General features: G+C 38.6%; 12 non-coding genes across 12 annotated transcripts in view; all 12 read left to right on the top strand.

The window, feature by feature from the left end:
* The first annotated feature begins 149 nt into the window (after positions 1-149).
* On the top strand, positions 150-223 carry trnat-agu (transfer RNA threonine (anticodon AGU)). Its single transcript has one exon. It is a non-coding gene; the product is annotated as a tRNA-Thr (tRNA).
* A 199-nt stretch (positions 224-422) lies between these two features.
* Positions 423-512, top strand: trnar-ucu (transfer RNA arginine (anticodon UCU)). Its single transcript is given in 2 exon segments — positions 423-459; positions 477-512. It is a non-coding gene; the product is annotated as a tRNA-Arg (tRNA).
* A 150-nt stretch (positions 513-662) lies between these two features.
* On the top strand, positions 663-741 carry trnat-cgu (transfer RNA threonine (anticodon CGU)). Its single transcript has one exon. It is a non-coding gene; the product is annotated as a tRNA-Thr (tRNA).
* Positions 742-1,168: 427 nt separating this feature from the next.
* trnat-cgu (transfer RNA threonine (anticodon CGU)) lies at positions 1,169-1,242 on the top strand. The gene has a single exon. It is a non-coding gene; the product is annotated as a tRNA-Thr (tRNA).
* A 6,810-nt stretch (positions 1,243-8,052) lies between these two features.
* On the top strand, positions 8,053-8,171 carry LOC141318607 (5S ribosomal RNA). The gene has a single exon (XR_012352913.1). It is a non-coding gene; the product is annotated as a 5S ribosomal RNA (ribosomal RNA).
* A 1,420-nt stretch (positions 8,172-9,591) lies between these two features.
* Positions 9,592-9,710, top strand: LOC141318637 (5S ribosomal RNA). Its single transcript, XR_012352941.1, has one exon. It is a non-coding gene; the product is annotated as a 5S ribosomal RNA (ribosomal RNA).
* A 752-nt stretch (positions 9,711-10,462) lies between these two features.
* Positions 10,463-10,581, top strand: LOC141317347 (5S ribosomal RNA). Its single transcript, XR_012351785.1, has one exon. It is a non-coding gene; the product is annotated as a 5S ribosomal RNA (ribosomal RNA).
* A 753-nt stretch (positions 10,582-11,334) lies between these two features.
* Positions 11,335-11,454, top strand: LOC141319445 (5S ribosomal RNA). The gene has a single exon (XR_012353701.1). It is a non-coding gene; the product is annotated as a 5S ribosomal RNA (ribosomal RNA).
* Positions 11,455-12,207: 753 nt separating this feature from the next.
* LOC141304520 (5S ribosomal RNA) lies at positions 12,208-12,326 on the top strand. The gene has a single exon (XR_012344298.1). It is a non-coding gene; the product is annotated as a 5S ribosomal RNA (ribosomal RNA).
* A 753-nt stretch (positions 12,327-13,079) lies between these two features.
* LOC141310491 (5S ribosomal RNA) lies at positions 13,080-13,198 on the top strand. Its single transcript, XR_012347995.1, has one exon. It is a non-coding gene; the product is annotated as a 5S ribosomal RNA (ribosomal RNA).
* Positions 13,199-13,950: 752 nt separating this feature from the next.
* Positions 13,951-14,069, top strand: LOC141304498 (5S ribosomal RNA). Its single transcript, XR_012344296.1, has one exon. It is a non-coding gene; the product is annotated as a 5S ribosomal RNA (ribosomal RNA).
* Positions 14,070-14,153: 84 nt separating this feature from the next.
* The window catches only part of LOC141317491 (5S ribosomal RNA), a 119-nt gene continuing 113 nt past the window's right edge, over positions 14,154-14,159 (top strand). The window contains exon 1 of the ribosomal RNA XR_012351867.1: positions 14,154-14,159. This exon is cut by the window's right edge and continues 113 nt beyond it. This is a non-coding gene — a ribosomal RNA (5S ribosomal RNA).

Below are 14,159 nucleotides of genomic sequence, written 5' to 3'. Positions count from 1 at the left end.
TCATATTTAAAAGGTAGCAAAACATGCCCAAGAGCCAATTCAGTGAGGTATGGCAATCACTGTCTCGCATCAAGTGGAGGCAGCAGGAAGTTCATATTGTTGATTCATGCATCCTCTGAGCCACCCTCCCCACACCTAACACGCGGGGTGGCGCCGTGGCTTAGTTGGTTAAAGCGCCTTTCTAGTAAACAGGAGATCCTGGGTTCAAATCCCAGCGGTGCCTTGTAGACGGCAGCTTGGATCTTTTTGCTCTCCCTTGGACCTGAGGCCCTTACAGTGCCTCTGCCTTTCAAACGACACTGCAATTATGCAGAGACCCGAGGGCCTGTCCTTCCTGCAGAGAGAGCACGCGCTCTCTTACCGTTGGACGGCCACAGACCCGGAAGGTCAGCCTTCACGCGGCTCTGCTTTTCCCCATGTTGGGCTCTGTGGCGCAATGGATAGCGCATTGGACTTCTAAACTGCCAGAAGAGGCCATTCAGAGGTTGTGGGTTCAAGTCCCACCAGAGTTGTGGATTTTGGCTTTCTGGTTACTCTCATACTGTGCAGTGTTGCCCTCAGGCAGTAGAAATTTGTAGACATTCTCTTTTAAGCGTACCAGCACCTGCCCTGCCTCTGGATGTTTTGACCCTCTGAGTCACCCTCCCGACAGCCTTGCATGCGGTTTGACGCCGTGGCTTAGTTGGTTAAAGCGCCTGTCTCGTAAACAGGAGATCCTGCGTTCAAATCCCAGCGGTACCTTGGGCGGCGTTCCAGTCCAGCAAGCGCAAGCTTTTCCAAAAGCGACCCGCAAACATGGATAGCGAGGGCAGTGAGTGGTTACTTTTGCAAACCGCCCCGACTCAGTTGTCGGCAAACGCCTTAAAGCTGTCCAGCGCCCGGTCAGCTAACCCCTGGCCTCTTCTCTTGGAGCCTGGATCGTCTGAGTTGCCCTCCCGGAGGGCAATTGTGCGGCCAGGCTATTCTAGTTAACAGGAGATCCTGTGTTTGAATCCCATGGATGGTTTGGTTGCACGCCACAATACAGCCGAGCTCGTGCTTTACAAAAAAAACAGACGGCGAAAGGGGACACAGAGGAGCTTGAGGACAGCGGGCGGGTTCTCCTGCATCATTACCCTCTCACCTGCTTTTGAAGAATAGCATTCAGGCTAACTTTCTCCACCAAGGAGGCGCCGTGGCTTAGCTGGTCAAAGCGCCTGTCTCGTAAACAGGAGATCCTGGGTTCGAATCCCAGCGGTGCCTTTCCACTGGTGGCTGTCTCTGGCCTTTCTGTTGGATTGGAGACCCTGACGACACTATGTTTTTGAACCGTGCCTCAATTGTGCAAAGACCTGAGGACCTGTCTTTCTGCCCAAACAGCGTGCCACTTGGTGTAGCTGGACGGGCACAAATCTGTAAGTAAAGCCCTCAGTGGACCAGCCTGGCATACCGATGGGCTCTGCGGCGCAGTGGATAGTGCATTGGACTTCTAGACTGCCAGATGAGGCCATTCAAAGGTTGTGGGTGCAAGTCCCACCAGAGTCGTGCTTTTTGCCATTTTGTTAAGCCCATACTGCGCAGTGTTGCCCTCGGACAGCAGAAACCATTTTGAGGCCTCGAATCCCAGCGGTGCCTTGGGCGGCGCTCCAGTCCAGCAAGCATGCCTCAATTGTGCACAGACCAGTCTTTCTGCCCACACAGCTTGCCACTCGGCCGAGCAGGACAGGCCCAGGCTGGCATACCTACAGGCTCTGTGGCGCAATGGATAGCGCATTGGATTTCAAGACTCCCAGATGAGGTTGTAGTTGTGGGTTCGAGTCCCACCAGAGTCGTGCGTTTTGGCATTTTGTTAAGCCCGTTCTGCGCCGTGTTGCCCTCGGACAGCAGAAACCATTTTGAGGCCTCCTGTTCTCAGCGTACATTGATTAAAAAAAAATGTCAATCATATTTAAAAGGTAGCAAAACATGCCCAAGAACCAATTTAGTGAGGTATGGCTATCACTGTCTTGCATCAAGTGGAGGCAGCAGGACGTTCATATTGTTGATTCATGCATCCTCTGAGCCACCCTCCCGACAGACTTGCATGTGGTTTGGCGCCGTGGCGATCATGAAGAGGATAATGAGGCTATGGACAATGATGGTGAGATACAGGATGAAACAGAAAAGGTGGATACAAGTAACAATAACACAACAGAAGAAATGGAGACAATAACAGAACACAAAGATACAACATGCAGTCAAGTGACGGGAGAAGTGGAAAAGTGTTGCAATATGGAGAAAGATGATCGTTTGATTGTGGAGATATCGGAAACACAGAAAGAACAGCTGGAAAAAGACAATGGCAAAACAAATGAACTGAGTGATACATGGACATCTTTGGACTTATCAAACACACAAATGGACGTAAGTGAGAGGATGGATGAGCAAAATACTGAAGAACACGAGCAAGCAAATGGATTGCAAGTAAGAAGAAGAAAAATTAAGGTAACTCCAAATCTAAAATTTGTAAGGAACAGATTGAGTAAAAAGAGTGAACTGATAAAGACTATGCGTGATGCGTCTAGGGGAAAAGAAAGTGCGGATTGATGGGACTGATATGTAATGTTTTTCATTTATGTATGTTTTTAAGTATTGTTTCTATTAATGTAAGAGGTTTATCGAATGTCGGAAAATTTGACAAGGTTAAGGAGCAGTGTAAAAAACAAAATCTTATATTTATACAAGAGACAAACTGGAATGAAGCTATAATGGATGATTTTAAAAGGGGATGGACAGGAAATATATTTTATAATAATGGTGATGGAAGGATGGGGAGAGGGGTTGCCATTTTAGTTAAAAAAATGTATGTAATGATGTCGAAGAAATATATAATGACAAAGAAGGGAAATGTTTAGCGATTAAGATTAAGGAAAATAATATGGTTTTATGTAACATTCATGCTCTGGTAGTAGGAAAAGAAAAGAAGGAATTCTTTAATAGGCTAAAGGGTTTAATGACTTTATGGGGAGAAACTATTTTAATTGGTGATTTTAACACGGTCTTGAACAGAATTGATTTAGCAGATGGCATGATTTTTAAGAGTGACAGTGGGAGAAAAGAGTTGGAGAACTTAATGGATGAGCATGAAGTAGTTGACATGGAGAATAAGAAATGAGGGAAGAAGAGAATATTCAAGAAGACAAATAGTAGGTAATATTTTAAAACAAAGTAGAATTGATTTTATTCTATACAAGAGAAAACTGGGCGATTTTATACAGAGTGTTTATTACAAAGAAACAGCTTTGAGTGATCACAAGTTTTTCATTTTGAATATTGATTTTAACGAAGCTGAAAGAGGTAATGGGGTATGGATCTTAAACACAGAAATTTTAAAAATAAAATCTTATAGAAAGACAATAGTGGATATAATAAATACAGAAAAACAGAATAGGATGTATCAAGAAGATAAACGAATATGGTGGGATAATACAAAATATGAAATTAAAAAGTATACTATAGAAATTAGTAAATTAATACAAAAAGCTAAAAGAAATAAAGAAGTGGAGGTTAGAAAAGAACTAAATGATAAATTGAACCAAGAAAATGTAGATATAGAAAAAATAATAAACTTGGAAGAAGAATTACGAAACATAGAAGAAAAGAAATGTAGAGGTGCTATGGTTAGAAGTAAAGCAAAATATCTTGTAGAAGGCGAGAAATGTACAAAATTATTTTTTAGTTTAGAAGAAAGTAAGGGAAATGTAGAAATCATAAGAGAATTAAAGAAGAAAAATGGTGAAAAAATAAAAGAAGCACAGGATATTTTGAAAGAAGTTAGAAATTTTTATGAAGGCCTTTTTAAAAAAGGTCAAATAAATGAAAAAGAAGAACAATTTTTATTGGAACAAATTGAGGAAAGTATAACAGAAGATGATAGAAATATGTGTGATGAAGAAATACAAATAGAAGAAATTAAGGAAGCTATAATGCAATTAAATAATGGGAAAAGCCCAGGTTTAGATGGATTAGTATCTGAATTTTATAAAGTTTTTAAAGATGTTTTAGCACCAATTTTAAAGGAAATCTTTGAAGTAATTTTTGAAAAGAAAGAAGCTACACATTTAATGAGAATAGGTTTAGTGAAATTAATATATAAGAAAAAAGGTGGAAAAAATGATTTGATTAACTACAGACCCCTTACGATGTTAAATAAAGATTTTAAAGTATTAGCCAAGGTTTTAGCAAACAGACTTACAGTATTTTTCAATTGTTTACACACAATTTTGAAAACCGGGTTCTTTTTTCAAAATATAATCACAATTATCCAAACACCACACTCAATTTGCAAAATTCCTAGATTGTTTGCAAAATGACACACTTCAGTCAAAACATACACATTTCAGTCAAAACATATACACATATTTGTGAAAATGCTATTAGTTTTCATTTAACCAACACAGTCCTCAATGATCAGACACTATTGCAGACAGTTTCACACTGCTGTGATAAATAAAAAACACATTTGTAAAAAAAACTAATTTTAGGAAATAGCATGTGCTAGATTTTTGGGCAGACATTGTTATGTAAGGGATCATTTCGATGACAAAACAAAATAGTGACAAACCCACAACATTCATCATGATTAGTTTGAGATATAGGGAGAATGAACACAAATAGGCCTACTATAAACTTACCAAGCACTGCACAACACTGATGCTGCAGACTGAATATTTCAAGTATTTATTTCAATTCAAGAAATACAGTATTTCTTACCATAATCAGTTACAGTAATCAACCAACAATGAAATCAATGAAACAAATAAAATCTGTAGACAAATAAAAATTACTGCATGAAGTACATACAGTTTGACTCTGGAAAAAAAAGCAACACAACTACTGTAACTATTCCTCATCTCTCCGTCTGGCTGGATCAGGCCATAAGATTTCATCCACATCATTTTTGATGAATACAGGTGAACTCACCTGCTGCCTAGCACACCTGAGTGCTGCGTTTTCAAATTAGCACATGTGTGCTTCCACACCTTGTGGATGTGTTTATCCAATTTGTTCATTAGTGTGGTCATTGGCAATCCGGGGCTTTGTAATGACAAGGAAGTAACCTCACAATCCTTATCTGTGTCTAAGGTGTCGAAATGTGTGTAGAGTTTTACAAATCACTGTGTGTAATGTTTTGCAAAAAGAGTGAAGCAGACATTGTGTTTAATGTTGTGCAAATCTGTGGCGGTGTTTTGCTCCTTGGAGTAGAATTTTGCAAATTGTGTGGAAATGTTTATTTTAGAGTGTAAACAATCGTAAAAAACTGTAATTGTAAATACGCTGATGTTGTCGAAAATGTGGTACATCTTAGGAGTCATCCCTATGGAACACTGGCATGTACAAAGAATAAAAAAATGTGTCCTGAATTTTATTTGGGAAGGGAAACCACCAAGAATTGCGTATAATGTTTTAATAGGTGCAACAGATGAAGGTGGAATGGGATTGATAGACCCAGAAATAAGAAAGAAAAGCTTGAGAGTTAAACTGGTGAAAAGGTTTTTAAACAAGGATTTTAAAGCAGAATGGAAGCATGTAATGAGGTGTTATCTTAACAAATGTGGTGGTTTTACAGTTTTTTACGATTGTTTACACTCTAAAATAAAAATTTCCACACAATTTGCAAAATTCTACTCCAAGGAGCAAAACACCGCCACAGATTTGCACAACATTACACACAATGTCTGCTTCACTCTTTTTGCAAAACATTACACACAGTGATTTGTAAAACTCTACACACATTTCAACACCTTAGACACAGATAAGGATTGTGAGGTAACTTCCTTGTCATTACAAAGCCCCGGATTGCCAATGACCACACTAATGAACAAATTGGATAAACACATCCACAAGGTGTGGAAGCACACATGTGCTAATTTGAAAACTCAGCACTCAGGTGTGCTATAAAAGGCAGCAGGTGAGTTCACCTGTATTCATCAAAAATTATGTGGATGAAATCTTATGGCCTGATCCAGCCAGACGGAGAGATGAGGAATAGTTACAGTAGTTGTGTTGCTTTTTTTTTTCCAGAGTCAAACTGTATGTACTTCATGCTTCGTGCTTGGTAAGTTTATAGTAGGCCTATTTGTGTACATTCTCCCTCTATCTCAAACTAATTATGAAGAATGTTGTTTGTCACTATTTTGTTTTGTCATCGAAATGATCCCTTACATAACAATGTCTGGCCAAAAATCTAGCACATGCTATTTCCCAAAATTAGTTTTTTTTTTACAAATGTGTTTTTTATTTATCACAGCAGTGTGAAACTGTCTGCAATAGTGTCTGATCATTGAGGACTGTGTTGGTTAAATGAAAACTAATAGCATTTTCACAAATATGTGTATATGTTTTGACTGAAATGTGTATGTTTTGACAGAAGTGTGTCATTTTGCAAACAATCTAGGAATTCCGCAAAATGAGTGTGGTGTTTGGATAATTGTGATTATATTTTGAAAAAAAGAACCCAGTTTTCAAAATTGTGTGTAAACAATTGAAAAAAACTGTAATATAAATGATGACATTTTATGGATGAAACTGAAACAGAACATGATGACTGGAATTCCTGATTTTTACAAAGAGGTTTTACAAGCATGGGCAGAGTTTTTAAATTTGGTTGAGTTTAAACCTGAAGGAAGAAAAATGTTATTAAATCAACCATTGTTTTTAAATGCTAATATTTTAACACAAGAGAAAGAAGTATTTTTTAAACATTGGTTGAAGGCTGGTGTATGTCAAGTCAAAGATGTTTTATATGAGATAAAAGAAGGTTTTTTACCAAGCCAAGTAATTGTTGATGCTATGGATGAGATTGGTGAAGATTTTAAAAGAGAAACTCTGGAGAAACAGTTTGAAATAGTGAAAAGTGCAATACCTAAAGAATGGATAGAGAAAATTGAACAGAATGATAAAAGCAATGATAATGTGAAAGTGGTTTTAAAAGAAAAAGCCAAAGACTTTCAGGAATGTACTTTTAAAAAATTTTATGTATGTTTTAGAAACAAAGTGTACAAAAGACCAGTCGCAGAACAGTTCTGGAAAAGGATTTTTGTGGATATTGATGAGGAAGGAATTTGGAAAAATTTAAAGTGGAAATATTTAGACACAAAACTTGAATGCTTGGATTATTTTATCAGACACAATGTGATATTCACTGAAACAAAGCTGGCACAAATTGGAAGCAGTGATAATGCAATATGTAAAGTATTTGAATTAGAAAATGAAAGTAGTATGCACTTGTTTTTAAAATGTGCTAAATTAAATACTTTTATGGTAAAGTTAAAAGAAATGATAAAACAGATGATGACAAATAGAGAAGAGGAAATTGAGAGAGATTCAGAATGGTGTAAAATGTTTTTATTTGGTTTTAATGGAAGTAAAACAAAGATGGTCAATCTTTTTTTATCTGTTGCAAGAAATGTTATTTGGGAAAGGAGAAACATTGTGAAAAACAAACGTGCAAAAATAGATGTTTGGAAAATGTACAAAAGAAAACGGGAACAATATATTAGAACTGCTGAAGAATATTTTAAAATGGAAGAGAACAAGATTGTTTTTTACAAAACTTTTATTTTAAATAATCCTTTTATTATGGACAGCCCAGATGGTACTAAACTAGAGTTGCCTGAATGATTCTGTTTTGATCCCCTTATTTAATTTAAAGTTTTTTTTTTATTTTATTTATTTATTTTTTTTCTCACTTATCTTCTTATCCCTGTGTACACATGTAATTGTGTAATAAATCACTGTGAACTGTAATATGTAATATATGTATATGACCTGTTGTATGTCATGATGATTTAAAATGTGTGTATGTATATATATATATGTATATTTTTAATAAAAAAAAAAAAAAAAAAAAAGAGCGCCCGATCTCGTCTGATCTCGGAAGCTAAGCCGCGTCGGGCCTGGTTAGTACTTGGATGGGAGACCGCCTGGGAATACCAGGTGCTGTAAGCTTTTGCCTTTTCTTCACTATTTATATAATATGCTGGCTTTTACGGAGGCTGATCTTTAAATAGCCCACTTTTTGGAGCAGCCCTCGCTTACGGCCATACCACGCTGAGAGCGCCCGATCTCGTCTGATCTCGGAAGCTAAGCAGGGTCGGGCCTGCTTAGTACTTGGATGGGAGACCGCCTGGGAGTACCAGGTGCTGTAAGCATTTGCCTTTTCTTCACTATTTATATAATATGCTGGCTTTTAGAAAGACGTGTTTTACCGCTCTATTTATTACAATCATTTAAATGTATTATAGAGTTTTAAGTGTTTTACATGTTTTTTAGGCCATTTTATTACTCTTAACATTTTAAGTGAGTGTGTGTCTTTAAAAATGGATGGTTGGCCTGCCATGTGACTAGACACATGACAGGAAGCAGGAAGTACAACTGTATAAGAGAGCAGCATGACAAACAAAGGACAGTCACCAAACTGTTGGATTGAGGAGTTGCTAATTTTAGAGCTCACCTTTCCATTCACCACCTGCAAACTTTGGATTACACTTTCTGTGGATTGTATATACACCGGTGGACACTCACATTGGACTTATCAACACACTGGGATTCTTGGACTGTTTTTAGGGTATGGACAAATGAACTGTATTCTTTTAACAGCGTTTACCTCGTTTTATCGTGTTGTTTTAAAGTCTTTTATGTGAACCTTGTAAATAAACCAAATCTATTTAAACCAATCTTCTTTTATGTCTCATTCTTTTAACCACTAGTCATCTCTCACAGTTAAATCTGACCCCATTTTAGTCTTGTAACTCGGCTGATAAGGCCGATTGTTACACTTGGATGGGAGACCGCCTGGGAATACCAGGTGCTGTAAGCTTTTGCCTTTTCTTCACTATTTATATAATATGCTGGCTTTTAGAAAGACATGTTTTACCGCTCTATTTATTACAATCATTTAAATGTATTATAGAGTTTTAAGTGTTTTACATGTTTTTTAGGCCATTTTATTACTCTTAACATTTTAAGTGAGTGTGTGTCTTTAAAAATGGATGGTTGGCCTGCCATGTGACTAGACACATGACAGGAAGCAGGAAGTACAACTGTATAAGAGAGCAGCATGACAAACAAAGGACAGTCACCAAACTGTTGGATTGAGGAGTTGCTAATTTTAGAGCTCACCTTTCCATTCACCACCTGCAAACTTTGGATTACACTTTCTGTGGATTGTATATACACCGGTGGACACTCACATTGGACTTATCAACACACTGGGATTCTTGGACTGTTTTTAGGGTATGGACAAATGAACTGTATTCTTTTAACAGCGTTTACCTCGTTTTATCGTGTTGTTTTAAAGTCTTTTATGTGAACCTTGTAAATAAACCAAATCTATTTAAACCAATCTTCTTTTATGTCTCATTCTTTTAACCACTAGTCATCTCTCACAGTTAAATCTGATCCCATTTTAGTCTTGTAACTCGGCTGATAAGGCCGATTGTTACACTTGGATGGGAGACCGCCTGGGAATACCAGGTGCTGTAAGCTTTTGCCTTTTCTTCACTATTTATATAATATGCTGGCTTTTACGGAGGCTGATCTTTAAATGGCCCACTTTTTGGAGCAGCCCTCGCTTACGGCCATACCGCGCTGAGAGCGCCCGATCTCGTCTGATCTCGGAAGCTAAGCTGCGTCGGGCCTGCTTAGTACTTGGATGGGAGACCGCCTGGGAATGCCAGGTGCTGTAAGCATTTGCCTTTTCTTCACTATTTATATAATATGCTGGCTTTTAGAAAGACGTGTTTTACCGCTCTATTTATTACAATCATTTAAATGTATTATAGAGTTTTAAGTGTTTTACATGTTTTTAGGCCATTTTATTACTCTTAACATTTTAAGTGAGTGTGTGTCTTTAAAAAATGGATGGTTGGCCTGCCATGTGACTAGACACATGACAGGAAGCAGGAAGTACAACTGTATAAGAGAGCAGCATGACAAACAAAGGACAGTCACCAAACTGTTGGATTGAGGAGTTGCTAATTTTAGAGTTCACCTTTCCATTCACCACCTGCAAACTTTGGATTACACTTTCTGTGGATTGTATATACACCGGTGGACACTCACATTGGACTTATCAACACACTGGGATTCTTGGACTGTTTTTAGGGTATGGACAAATGAACTGTATTCTTTTAACAGTGTTTACCTCGTTTTATCGTGTTGTTTTAAAGTCTTTTATGTGAACCTTGTAAATAAACCAAATCTATTTAAACCAATCTTCTTTTATGTCTCATTCTTTTAACCACTAGTCATCTCTCACAGTTAAATCTGATCCCATTTTAGTCTTGTAACTCGGCTGATAAGGCCGATTGTTACACTTGGATGGGAGACCGCCTGGGAATACCAGGTGCTGTAAGCTTTTGCCTTTTCTTCACTATTTATATAATATGCTGGCTTTTACGGAGGCTGATCTTTAAATGGCCCACTTTTTGGAGCAGCCCTCGCTTACGGCCATACCGCGCTGAGAGTGCCCGATCTCGTCTGATCTCGGAAGCTAAGCAGCGTCGGGCCTGCTTAGTACTTGGATGGGAGACCGCCTGGGAATACCAGGTGCTGTAAGCTTTTGCCTTTTCTTCACTATTTATATAATATGCTGGCTTTTAGAAAGACGTGTTTTACCGCTCTATTTATTACAATCATTTAAATGTATTATAGAGTTTTAAGTGTTTTACATGTTTTTTAGGCCATTTTATTACTCTTAACATTTTAAGTGAGTGTGTGTCTTTAAAAAATGGATGGTTGGCCTGCCATGTGACTAGACACATGACAGGAAGCAGGAAGTACAACTGTATAAGAGAGCAGCATGACAAACAAAGGACAGTCACCAAACTGTTGGATTGAGGAGTTGCTAATTTTAGAGCTCACCTTTCCATTCACCACCTGCAAACTTTGGATTACACTTTCTGTGGATTGTATATACACCGGTGGACACTCACATTGGACTTATCAACACACTGGGATTCTTGGACTGTTTTTAGGGTATGGACAAATGAACTGTATTCTTTTAACAGCGTTTACCTCGTTTTATCGTGTTGTTTTAAAGTCTTTTATGTGAACCTTGTAAATAAACCAAATCTATTTAAACCAATCTTCTTTTATGTCTCATTCTTTTAACCACTAGTCATCTCTCACAGTTAAATCTGATCCCATTTTAGTCTTGTAACTCGGCTGATAAGGCCGATTGTTACACTTGGATGGGAGACCGCCTGGGAAAACCAGGTGCTGTAAGCTTTTGCCTTTTCTTCACTATTTATATAATATGCTGGCTTTTACGGAGGCTGATCTTTAAATAGCCCACTTTTTGGAGCAGCCCTCGCTTACGGCCATACCGCGCTGAGAGCGCCCGATCTCGTCTGATCTCGGAAACTAAGCAGCGTCGGGCCTGCTTAGTACTTTGGATGGGAGACCGCCTGGGAATACCAGGTGCTGTAAGCTTTTGCCTTTTCTTCACTATTTATATAATATGCTGGCTTTTAGAAAGACGTGTTTTACCGCTCTATTTATTACAATCATTTAAATGTATTATAGAGTTTTAAGTGTTTTACATGTTTTTTAGGCCATTTTATTACTCTTAACATTTTAAGTGAGTGTGTGTCTTTAAAAAATGGATGGTTGGCCTGCCATGTGACTAGACACATGACAGGAAGCAGGAAGTACAACTGTATAAGAGAGCAGCATGACAAACAAAGGACAGTCACCAAACTGTTGGATTGAGGAGTTGCTAATTTTAGAGCTCACCTTTCCATTCACCACCTGCAAACTTTGGATTACACTTTCTGTGGATTGTATATACACCGGTGGACACTCACATTGGACTTATCAACACACTGGGATTCTTGGACTGTTTTTAGGGTATGGACAAATGAACTGTATTCTTTTAACAGCGTTTACCTCGTTTTATCGTGTTGTTTTAAAGTCTTTTATGTGAACCTTGTAAATAAACCAAATCTATTTAAACCAATCTTCTTTTATGTCTCATTCTTTTAACCACTAGTCATCTCTCACAGTTAAATCTGACCCCATTTTAGTCTTGTAACTCGGCTGATAAGGCCGATTGTTACACTTGGATGGGAGACCGCCTGGGAATACCAGGTGCTGTAAGCTTTTGCCTTTTCTTCACTATTTATATAATATGCTGGCTTTTACGGAGGCTGATCTTTAAATGGCCCACTTTTTGGAGCAGCCCTCGCTTACGGCCATACCGCGCTGAGAGCGCCCGATCTCGTCTGATCTCGGAAGCTAAGCAGCGTCGGGCCTGCTTAGTACTTGGATGGGAGACCGCCTGGGAATACCAGGTGCTGTAAGCTTTTGCCTTTTCTTCACTATTTATATAATATGCTGGCTTTTAGAAAGACGTGTTTTACCGCTCTATTTATTAAAATCATTTGAAAGTATTATAGAGTTTTAAGTGTTTTACATGTTTTTTAGGCCATTTTATTACTCTTAACATTTTAAGTGAGTGTGTGTCTTTAAAAAATGGATGGTTGGCCTGCCATGTGACTAGACACATGACAGGAAGCAGGAAGTACAACTGTATAAGAGAGCAGCATGACAAACAAAGGACAGTCACCAAACTGTTGGATTGAGGAGTTGCTAATTTTAGAGCTCACCTTTCCATTCACCACCTGCAAACTTTGGATTACACTTTCTGTGGATTGTATATACACCGGTGGACACTCACATTGGACTTATCAACACACTGGGATTCTTGGACTGTTTTTAGGGTATGGACAAATGAACTGTATTCTTTTAACAGCGTTTACCTCGTTTTATCGTGTTGTTTTAAAGTCTTTTATGTGAACCTTGTAAATAAACCAAATCTATTTAAACCAATCTTCTTTTATGTCTCATTCTTTTAACCACTAGTCATCTCTCACAGTTAAATCTGATCCCATTTTAGTCTTGTAACTCGGCTGATAAGGCCGATTGTTACACTTGGATGGGAGACCGCCTGGGAATACCAGGTGCTGTAAGCTTTTGCCTTTTCTTCACTATTTATATAATATGCTGGCTTTTACGGAGGCTGATCTTTAAATAGCCCACTTATTGGAGCAGCCCTCGCTTACGGCCATACCGCGCTGAGAGCGCCCGATCTCGTCTGATCTCGGAAGCTAAGCAGCGTCGGGCCAGCTTAGTACTTGGATGGGAGACCGCCTGGGAATACCAGGTGCTGTAAGCATTTGCCTTTTCTTCACTATTTATATAATATGCTGGCTTTTAGAAAGACGTGTTTTACCGCTCTATTTATTACAATCATTTAAATGTATTATAGAGTTTTAAGTGTTTTACATGTTTTTTAGGCCATTTTATTACTCTTAACATTTTAAGTGAGTGTGTGTCTTTAAAAATGGATGGTTGGCCTGCCTTGTGACTAGACACATGACAGGAAGCAGGAAGTACAACTGTATAAGAGAGCAGCATGACAAACAAAGGACAGTCACCAAACTGTTGGATTGAGGAGTTGCTAATTTTAGAGCTCACCTTTCCATTCACCACCTGCAAACTTTGGATTACACTTTCTGTGGATTGTATATACACCGGTGGACACTCACATTGGACTTATCAACACACTGGGATTCTTGGACTGTTTTTAGGGTATGGACAAATGAACTGTATTCTTTTAACAGCGTTTACCTCGTTTTATCGTGTTGTTTTAAAGTCTTTTATGTGAACCTTGTAAATAAACCAAATCTATTTAAACCAATCTTCTTTTATGTCTCATTCTTTTAACCACTAGTCATCTCTCACAGTTAAATCTGACCCCATTTTAGTCTTGTAACTCGGCTGATAAGGCCGATTGTTACACTTGGATGGGAGACCGCCTGGGAATACCAGGTGCTGTAAGCTTTTGCCTTTTCTTCACTATTTATATAATATGCTGGCTTTTACGGAGGCTGATCTTTAAATAGCCCACTTTTTGGAGCAGCCCTCGCTTACGGCCATACCGCGCTGAGAGCGCCCGATCTCGTCTGATCTCGGAAGCTAAGCAGCGTCGGGCCTGCTTAGTACTTGGATGGGAGACCGCCTGGGAATACCAGGTGCTGTAAGCTTTTGCCTTTTCTTCACTATTTATATAATATGCTGGCTTTTACGGAGGCTGATCTTTAAATGGCCCACTTTTTGGAGCAGCCCTCGCTTAC

The sequence above is a fragment of the Garra rufa genome, chromosome 1 (assembly GCF_049309525.1).
Source record: "Garra rufa chromosome 1, GarRuf1.0, whole genome shotgun sequence".
Classification (NCBI taxonomy): Eukaryota; Metazoa; Chordata; class Actinopteri; order Cypriniformes; family Cyprinidae; genus Garra; species Garra rufa.
The sequence above is the reverse complement of the archived record's forward strand: the minus strand, read 5'-3'. Positions and strand labels throughout refer to the sequence as shown.